The following is a 10,839-nucleotide window of genomic DNA, read 5'->3' as shown; positions in this document are numbered from 1 at the left end:
TCGGCAGTGGAGAGGAGGAGGGGGACATGGTCAGACCCGATCCGGGTAATTGCACGAAGCGAGGCTAGGGGGCAACATAATTCCCATTCCGGAGAAACTAGGACGTGATCCAAGACGGATCGCGTCGGGTCAGCCTGACGGTTTGTCCAAGTGAACCTGACACCCATCCGGTCCAGCTCACGGAGACCCAGCTCCGCGATCCAGTCATTGAATAACTGCATCTGGGGAAGGTTAATCCAGTCATTATTCTTCTCATCTTGGGATCGGATGAGGTTAAAGTCTCCGCCCACAACAATTGGGAGGAGGGAGTTGGAGATCTTCAGATGAAGCTCCTCCAGGAAGGCCGGGGAGCGGCGATGGTCCGCCGGACCATAGACAATCACGACCTGCCATTTGAAGTTGAGAGCCCGCTCGAAGATCTCCATACTCACGAAGAATTCCTCCCGGTCCATGCCACCAACCTCAAAGGTGGCATCCTTCACCCCTAACAGGATGCCGTCAGAGTAGCCAGTGGTCCCACTAGAAGGGAGCCAATGCCAAGCGAAGAGGTGAGAACTAAGACACTCGAGCTTTTGGAGGGAGAACTCAGTGCGCATGGTTTCCTGGATGGCAATGATGTCGATGTGTTCGTCTCGCATGTATTCGATGAGTTGGCGGCGGCGGCCATTATGGTCGAAACCGCGGATGTCCCAGAAAAAGGCCCGCATCTAAACCCCCATAGGGGGGGCTGCTTGACCCGAGGGCACGGGAGGCGCTTTGCGCGCGGAGAGCGGCAGTGCGAGAGCGGGTGCGGCCACGGATCACTCCATTGGCCACCGGAGGGCCCAGGCCCGCGTGGGTCGCAGTCGAATCCATGGTAGGCCGGAGCAAGCGCGCCCGAGTCTCAGCCAGCTTGCCATCTAAGATCTCACGAGCCCTAATGGTCGCGATCTGTTCTAAGGGGGGATTTCAACGAAGTCCTCTCTCAAGATGAACACTATGATCCTAGAGACCGGTCTGAAACCCAGACTGTTGCTTTCTACGAGTGCATGACGCACTGTGAGCTTGTGGACTTGGCTTATCCGGACCAAAATTTACTTGGTGCAGTCGCCAGATCCTGAATCGCACAACCAAGTTTTCCTTGACAGGGCGCTGGCTAATGGCGATTTCACTCGGTTATTTTATGATTTTAATGTGGAGAATGTCATAACCACGTCTTCAAATCACTATGCTCTCCTAATCAATCTCTCCAAACAAGTGTAGCTTCAGGTGTAGCTTTTCATCTTCCTGGAACATTGAGAAGATGACAAGTTAGTTTGACAAGTTTTGAATAAGTACTATCAAGCAAAAGACTTGAAAAATCTCTCATGAGTATCTAGTCTGCTTTTCCTGTTCCAACCATTAATTTCCAAATGCATCGCTCCCATCTTGTCCCTAATTGTAATCTCTGAAAAGGTAGCAGCACAAACAAAAGGCCTTATGCACTTTGTCACTATACTCAAGCCAAAGATCATTTTCATCAAACTAATCTTGATTAAATCTTCATTGAGTATCTCCAATCTCCCTCTACGGGTAACCAAAATTAGCCTGTGGCCTCTAAGGTCCCCTAGTTAAATATATGCGCCTGATATCATCTTGCTTCTTTAGATTTCTTGTCTACTCTGAATTTCCCTTTTGATCAGCAGGATCATAGGGCAACTCATCTAAGGCAACCGTTGGACCAGCTCCACCCAAGAGCCGATATTCAAAGTTATTCATAATCTATGTAATGGTATAGACAAATCGGTATCCACTCCAGTACTTAGTGTTGATTCTAGGTTTCCAATTGCACTCCATGCAACAGGTAAATGTTATTTTTTTGAAATAGCATCAGGTAAATGTTGATATTGAATGTTGCAACGATAAGTGAGTGGCATTTGAGATGGTGAGCAACAAGGTCACATCAGACCAATATGAATAGGCTCAATAAAGTTGACAGATCCGGCCTATGTCACCGAAGACAGATTCAACATGAATAGGTTCACACATGTAGGATCGGCCTAAATATTATGACCAGGTAGTTTTATACAACATATATTTCATACCTTGTGCCTTGATTACAAGAGGCATAAGAAAAGGAGTCGTCTGAGACTCGAGAGCACAGCGATCATGAAATGAATGGTCAGATCGAGCGACATAGCACATTGCAGAAATATTTACCATGCAGATCACCCACTAAAGGCCCATCACCGGCGCTAAAGTGTCACCACGTGGCGTGAGCTCGCGCCCTAGTATGGGGGACCTTTAGTACCGGTTGATGTTACCAACCAGTACTAAAGGTTTTTTTTTTGAAAATTTTGGATTTTTTTTTGATTTTTTTTTTCGATTTTTAATTTTTCTGAATTATTTGGTGATTTAGTCTTTAATCACCTCTCTTAACTGCTCAAGTGTGGATCACTCATTCCAAATCATCTAACTTCCCGACCGGTCACCCATCCCTCTCACTACTCCAGCCCGAGCACGCTTAACTTTCGGGTTCTATTCTCCTTCGTTTCCAAGTCTGCACTTGTTGTTTTCCTGACAATAGTAAGATGTCAATCCTATTAATCCTCAGGAGTTTAGCTTGAGCATGAAGTCACACATTTCACTGTTTGAGTTTGAAACTATTATTCTAAAAAACAGTAATTATTTAGTAACACTAATATTTTTTGAATAAGTTTGACCATAGTTTGACCAGATTTGACCAAAATTGAAATAATTATTTAGTAACACTAATATTCTTGAATAATTATGTAGTAACATTAATACTTCTTGAATAAGTAGTTTGACCAGATTTAACAAAAAAAATTTAAAAAAACTTAAATTTGACCATATCTTTTTTCCTTTTGGAATTTGAGGATTCTAAAAAAATTGCAAACAGGCCGTAGGCGGTCTCCATCGGATGCGGATTTTCGTGCTGAATTTTTTGATATATTATACGTTTTTTTCCGACATCGTATGCAAAAGTTATAGCCGTTTTACATTTTCCCTACACTTTTTGCAAAACATGTCCAAATTTAAGTTTTCAAATTTTCCTAACGTGTAGATGTAGTAATATAACTACCTCTCGAAGAATTTTATTTTTTGAAGTTTTTATCATTTTTTTTTTGATTTTTTCAAAACTGAAATGGCAATACACGGGGGGAGGGGGGGGGGGGTAGAGTTTGAAAATGTAAGACTCTGTAGTGCCGGTTGGTGACACAAACCGGTACTATAGGTTAGACCTTTAGTACACAAACCGTCACTAAAGGTGCTCGTGGGACCCTGGCCTGACGCCAGCCTGCCACCACCCATTTAGTACCGGTTCGTGGCACAAACCGGTACTAAAGGTTCATTACGAACCGGCACTAATGCATAGCCATTCGAACCGGCACTATTGATCACATTAGTGCCGGTTTTTTTTACAAACCGGCACTAATGTGCTTCATGTTTGACCCTTTTTCTACTAGTGTTGAAAAGGCTCGATTATCGTCAGCTCCTGTTCTTCTTGTTCCGCAACTCGCCAAGAGCAAGTTCCTCATGTCAAGAGCAAGCATCCACAAGTCGTCGTCCCTGTGGTCAACCTTGGTCATGATGTAAACAACATCATAATCATGCAAGCTGAGAGCAGGATGCCCTGTGTGGAGTCTGCTCAAGGTAGTTGGACTCTCCATTGTGGCCTTGACATGATGACGAGGAAGCAAACGGGAGTGACTCTCGTCCACGATGATGTCCGAGGCTTTGAGCTTGAGGTCGATGTGCCACTTCTTCTTGGGCTCCAGCCATGTCAGTATGGCGGCACCCCAGTCCTCGGAGATGTAGGTGGCGCGATTCCGTGAGCCGGGCACCGGATGAGCCCACACCTCCGAGTACTTGATGCAGCCGTCGCTGCCGACGGAGACGTCCCGGTCACACGCTAAACGGCCTGGGATCATCTTGTTGGGCGCCGAAAGGACCGGCAAAGGGATGAAGCGGAGGACGTCGTCATCGTCGCCGCCGGTAAGGAGCAGATCACAGATAAGGATGCCATGCCAGAGGCCGACCCAGCCGATTGAACCGCGGTCGCCACCGAGGGCGATCACCTTGGTTGGAGTACGGAAGTAGCAGTCCTCTGGCGACTCAGCGCGCATCGGCCTGGTGCTCCATGTGCCTGACCCGGAGTCGAACAGGTCGAGGGCGTACTGCCCACGGGAGTAAATCGAACGGAGATTGGCGACCAAGAACCTGCCGTCGTCGGGGCAGCGGCAGCGCAGGAGGGCAAGTGACCAGTCGGCGAACAAGCGGGTGGGGTGGGCGGGGAGCACCTCAAGCTTGTTGAAGCCGTCACGGACACGGTAGATGATGTAGTTGATGTGCTTCCGATTACTGTGCGAAGGGCCGACCATGACGCGGAAGAGGGCGAGATCGCCGTCGGTGCGGACAAGGCGTGGCAGAAGGTCGAGCGACGTGGCGGGTCCGTCCTGGAGGAGGCCGGGGAGGTGGACGGTGAAGTAGGAGATGAGCGGCGGATGAGCGGGCTAGAAGGTGAGGGATATGGCGTGGCCGTTGCTGGTGAAGCCCTCGGCGGTGTAGTCGTTGGTGCGGTCGTCGGCGTAGACCAGGGTGTCGAGGAGGACCGACTTTGGGGGAGGATCGCCGCGGTCGTGGGGAGCGTGCGGAGGGAGCCAGGACATGGGGCGGGGATGTGTATTCTCCTCTTGGTCGCCATCGACTGCAGGAAGATCGGCCATGGAGGATCCCTCGGTCGGAGCCGTGGCGGCGGAGTTTTTGCTTTCCCTTTATATTTCTCCAAATCAATGGCGTGCGATCGTCGGTGACCTCTTCCTCTTGTCCTTGTTGGACTGGGCTTCTACCGCCTTCTGGACGGGCTCCAAGCCGACCACGGCAAACAAATTCTTACGGCCTTACCGTAAAAAAAAAGTGAACAAGCCCAAGCCCAGCGATAAATTAAGAATGGCCCTACGCGTTATCCGACTGCGTCCCCACTGCAGATCAACTCCCATCATACGTCCCACTGCGTTTCCCTTGTCCGCACACTGATGATGTTTTTGAAACATTGGAGCCGTTCCAAACCTCCGACTTGCATCAATGGCTTATCTGCAACATCGAAAATTTTCTTGTAGTTGCAATCCCGGCCGAGCTCTGCATCACCGGCGTTATCCGCACTGGCCACAAGTTCGTGTCGCGACCGCATGGCCAGGACGGTCAGAAGCCGACAAACCATGGGTGATTGATGACGCCGGGTGAGAGAAGGGGGAGGGCGGCGGCGTGAGAAGTAGATGATTTATGTGGAGGGAGAGGATAAGACCGAGGGGATTTTAAGGGTGCTGCTCTCCCTACTTTCGGCCGGGCCAAATTTGTGGCGTGGGCTCAGGAAGCCACGCCACTGGTACCGTTTGCGAGTGACGTTGACCATCACCGCGAATGCTGGTGGTAATATTGTTCTATATTGTGAGACGGAGACATAATTTTTAAAATATGTTAATGAAGTCTAAACATTTCCATTTTTTAAAATATGTTAAACTATTAGATTGCTACACACAAGTTCTCACATACCTTGCTTACGAATTGAAGCATGTCGTCCCAGGACCGTATTTTCCAACTTAAATCTGGTGTGTTGAGACAAACTCATAGGTTTATATCATTTGGATTTAATGTTGGGGAACGTAGCAGAATTTTAAAATTTTCTACGCATCACCAAGATCAATCTATGGAGTCATCTAGCAACGAGGGAGAGATGAGTGCATCTACATACCCTTGTAGATCGCGCGCGGAAGCGTTCAAGAGAACGGGGTTGATGGAGTCGTACTCATCGTGATCCAAATCACCGATGACCTAGCGCCGAACGGACGGTACCTCCGTGTTCAACACACGTACGGTTGGGAAGACGTCTCCTCCAACTTGATCCAACAAGGGGGAAGGAGAGGTTGATGAAGATCCAGCAGCACGACGGCGTGGTGGTGGAAGCAACGGTGATCTCGGCAGGGCTTCGCCAAGCTCAGGGAGAGGGAGGAGTGTCACGGGAGGGATAGGGAGGCGCCAGGGGCTAGGGTGCGGCTGTCCTTCCTCCCTCCCACTATATATAGGACCCCTAGGGGGAGCGCCGGCCCTAGGAGATTGAATCTCCAAGGAGGGGCGGCGGCCAAGGGGGGTGGAGTGCCCCCCAAGCCAAGTGGGGCGCCCCCACCCCTAGGGTTTCCAACCCTAGGCGCAAGGGAGGCCCATGGAGGGAGGGCGCACCAGCCCACTAGGGGCTGGTTCCCCTCCCACTTCAACCCATGGGGCCCTCCGGGATAGGTGGCCCCACCCGGTGGACCACCGGGACCCTTCCGGTGGTCCCGGTACAATACCGATTACCCCCGAAACCTTCCCGATGGCCGAAACTTGACTTCCTATATATAAATCTTCACCTTCGGACCATTCCGAAACTCCTCGTGACGTCCTGGATCTCATCCGGGACTCCGAACAACTTTCGGGTTACCGTATGCTAATATCTCAACAACCCTAGCGTCACCAAACCTTAAGTGTGTAGACCCTATGGGTTCGGGAGACACGCAGACATGACCGAGACGACTCTCCGATCAATAACCAACAGCGGGATCTGGATACCCATGTTGGCTCTCACATGCTCCTCGATGATCTCATCGGATGAACCACGATGTCGAGGATTCAATTAATCCCGTATACAATCACTACAAGAGATCGGACCTACTGTGACAAGCTCAAAAATGTCACGTAATAGCTAAAAACGTCACAAAATACTCACGTGTGACATTTTCCAGGCGTCACGAGCATCGTCACGGAATCCCCGTCACAGATTACTCCTAGTGACGTGGCGCGCAAAAAACGTCACCGGATATGGGACCTTCGATGACGAAAGTGTCGTCACTAGATTTTTGGTAGGCCAATGCGCACTGGATTTCCAAATGGGCCAAGCCCAATAATTCAGTTGATTTTTTCTATTTCTAGTTTTTTGGTGGATCATAGCCTATTTATAACTCAATTATGGTTGATCCAGCCCGCCCTTTTTTATGGAGTAGTTGCCATTTTCCGCTAGCCTTTTCAAGGATTATTTTCTTTATAGTTTTTGCCTGTAATAATACCTCAACATTGTGTGATTCAAAACATATTGTGGGCTTGTGGTCTTTTTAAGCCCATCTTTCCATTGACCAATTTCACATCACATTACAAGCTAACTAGTCTCTAAACAATGTGCATATCAAGCATCACAGTTACATGCCCCATGCAAAGTAACCCAAGCTACATAACCATCGGATACGTCTTTTTTAACTTTGTTGGTGTGACTCGTAGCTCCCACCTTCATCAAAACTTGGAATTTAGTTGGATGCCTCTTCTCGTGACTTCTTGAAGACAACTAGAGTTGTTCTGATCCTCCATTGTCCATATCAACTTCTTGAAAGATGACTTACGAATCAGCCTATTAGAAACAAAGACATAAATATAACATTATGAATGAGTTACAGAAACAATCTACAATTGCGACAAAGAACAACATCCAAGTAACTCGGAGCTCTAGGTTGGAACCTTAACAAAAAAATACATGTTAGTAATTGTCTAATAATTGATATGATCAAAACTAAACATGTCGTATTCGTGAGCAACAAAGGTCATCTGAAATATTAGATTGGAATAAACACATATCAATACATTAGAAAAGAGAACTATTGGTAAGCGGACATGCTTAAATAATAGCTCAACACAAAGTTTGAAATCCTGAGAGGAACAAATTAGCATTTGTAGTAGGTACTCCTTCACAAATTAAAATGGTGCAAAAACAGAATATTCGACAAAGCCTCAAAGGAAGAAACCTCGAAGCAGCCTGAACGGTGCAGGAAGCATGAAAAACTTTTGCATAGCTTAGTTGTTGTCCTGCACATATAGTGTGATCAATAAGAAACTTCCATCTGAAAATAAATTACATACAATTATGCTATGGTCACAGGCCTAAAAAGCTCGTTTAGGCTTTGATCTTTAGTTGTAAAATTGTCATATATCTGCTTACTTGGACAGTAATCTGCATTAACATATGGTCACTATCACTTCAGATTGCCTAAACCAGTTCAATGAATTAGTTCTCCATTAGTAATTTGCCAAAATCATGTTAAAAATCGCTCATAAAACTACCATTGTAGTTCTACAACAGCAATTCACTTGCAAATCTCTTCACATTCCCTGAAACAGAATTGCCACGAGATCAGAACTACAAAATAATACTATAACAATACTGGGGGAGCATCAGCATAATGAAAATATTTTACTGCAGCTAATTATTTAATTACTAACCCATTTCACATGTACTATCTAGGTTCTCATAATAATTTCTCTAAAAGATAAATCAGAACATGGAAAATTCAGTTTACAATTTTCAACTTAGTGACAATATAAACTAGCTTCCATATTCTAGCTCAACACTACTGACAGTGTGGCACAAAAGATGACTATCAAACCTAGCAAATATTACTATAGAAGCATCTCATGATTGACCAATAAGAACTCACAAACAGGGAGGAACAAAACAAAACAGATATCTCAACCAATCCCCGCATGTAAGCGGTTCATCTAAATTGAAAGCGGATAGCTGAGCGCCGTACACATGTTAACCCAGCCACCCAGGTTGTTGGTCGAGCTTGACGGACCTCCCGCAGAACTCCGGCTTGCCCCTGTGGTCTGTGCTCAATGTAAATCTGTCGGACAAAACCAAAGAAGAAGAAAAATAGAGGGTCAACGAGATGTATCTAATAAGTGTGGAAGGTGGGACAACTATGTGATGACTCATTAGTTAATCATACCCCAATGGCGGTAGTCCCTACGAAGGTGATGTGTAGGCCAACCCGGTGGTCCACTCAAGGAAGCCATAGCCAGTACCCACATCACCATGACTCATCTGTCCTCTACCTCATTTGCTCCGATGGAACTGAGAAGTGTACGGAGTGGCACCATAGAGTGAGAGTTCAGTCCCAGCAATCACATGAGAGGGATCGGAGGATGCACGCACGCAGGCACTCACACTAATAACGCACGTCACACACGCAGGCTGGGCCGCGGCCGTGCGACCAGGCTGGTCCGGCCACGGCGCACACTGGGTCCGCCGCTGCGCGCCATGGAGGGACCTGATGCAAGTAGCAGCTTCTGCAGCGGTGTGCCCTCGAGGAACCCGACGAGAGAGGGAAGAGAGAGAGCAGCTACTCCTGCCGCCGTCGTCGTGTTTGGTTGCCTCCGATCTACCACCGCCGCCACACAAGCGAAAGAAAAGGAGATCGAACAGATAGGGTTTCGCTCGGGGAGGGGAGAAGGTTTTTTTTTGAGGCAATCCCACGAAGCTTTATTAAGACGTCACAACGTTTACAGGGACGAACGAAAGGTTTCCGGGGTGGCCTAACCAAACATGGCGGCCCACCCCTAATGTAAGAGCATGCTTCGCTAGATTGTGAGCCTCGAAATTCGAGCTCCTAAATTCGTGGACAAAATTACAAATAGAAAAAGCCCTCCTTGCCTCTAATATTTCATGTATAATAGCACCGTAGCTCGCCAGGCACTGTGTCTTGATATCCTCCACCACCACCTTGCAATCAGTAGCTACATGAATCTTCAGTTCATTGAGATCCTGAGCTAAGGCAAGAGACTCCCTGACTGCCATCGCCTCCAATGTTGTAGGGTCATCAACCCCCTTAAAACTGATCGCCGAGGCTCCCAGGAACAGTCCATTCTCATCCCTGCATACCGCGGCTACCGTTCCTCTCTTCTGATTTCTTTTTGTCGCTGCATCAACATTTACCTTTGCCAAGCTCATCGGTGGAGGAAGCCAACATTTAGGTCTAGGGTTGGGGTGAACGCCCGTCACCCGTCCCGGTCTATCAATATCCTTGAGATCGTTCAGATAAGATTCGATGAACTGTGATGTTGACATTGGGCTTGAGAAAATACCTTCATAGATCGCCTTTCTCCTCGCTCTCCACACCGCCCAGAGGGATATGACCAGTCTAACAAATTCTGTTGAATTTAGAGCCTCATGCAGAGCGAAAAGCCAATTCTTCGCGTTGACATCGTTGTTTAGACTAATCTGTTCAACTATGCGCTCTTCCGACAAAGCCCAAATGCACCTTGACATGGTACAATCCAGCAGAGCATGTCTCCACGAATCCTGAGCTCCACAGAGAGCACAATGGGGGGTTTGTGACATGTTACGACGGTGTAAAACATCACCAGTCGGCATTGAGTGCTGGGCTAGCCGCCATGCAAATATCTTCTGCTTCGAAGGTACCTTGATGTGCCATAGCGAGTTCCATGCATTTCCTTCAGAAGACATATCTGAGATCCCCGCATTCTCATCTATCCAGTCCTCCCTCTGAAACTTTTTATTGAGCACCATTTGATAAGCCGATCTCACTGAACGAGGGGAACAAAATTCGCTGTTATGTGCGGTTGAGCTGGCTTCGGCCCACGTATATAGAAAAATCTAAAGATAGGGCGTTTTGCTGGGCTTGCCAGGCTATGGGCTGTGCTACGCCCGTCACATACGAACTTATGAATAGCCGCCAGCCGGAACCATGCTGCCTTGCCGCAACGTGACGCCTGCTAGAACCCGGAATAGATGAATAGATGGATCATACACCCCCAGGGAAGAAATAACTAACCAGCTTGCCCTAAAAAAATTTAACCAGCTAAGTGCTGTAGGCGTATATATACAGTCCAGAGCCATATTAAATATTTTTAGTACAATATTATTTTACCCGGGTTCAAACTCCCTATAGCAACTTTTCCCCATTAACTTGTATATCTATTTTTCAAATAGCATCAGCTCACGAACGCATGGATTCATGTTTTTTTTTGCCCGGCCAGTGT

This window comes from Triticum aestivum, chromosome 5A (assembly GCF_018294505.1).
Source record: "Triticum aestivum cultivar Chinese Spring chromosome 5A, IWGSC CS RefSeq v2.1, whole genome shotgun sequence".
Taxonomy (NCBI): Eukaryota; Viridiplantae; Streptophyta; class Magnoliopsida; order Poales; family Poaceae; genus Triticum; species Triticum aestivum.
Note: the sequence above shows the minus strand (reverse complement) of the source record.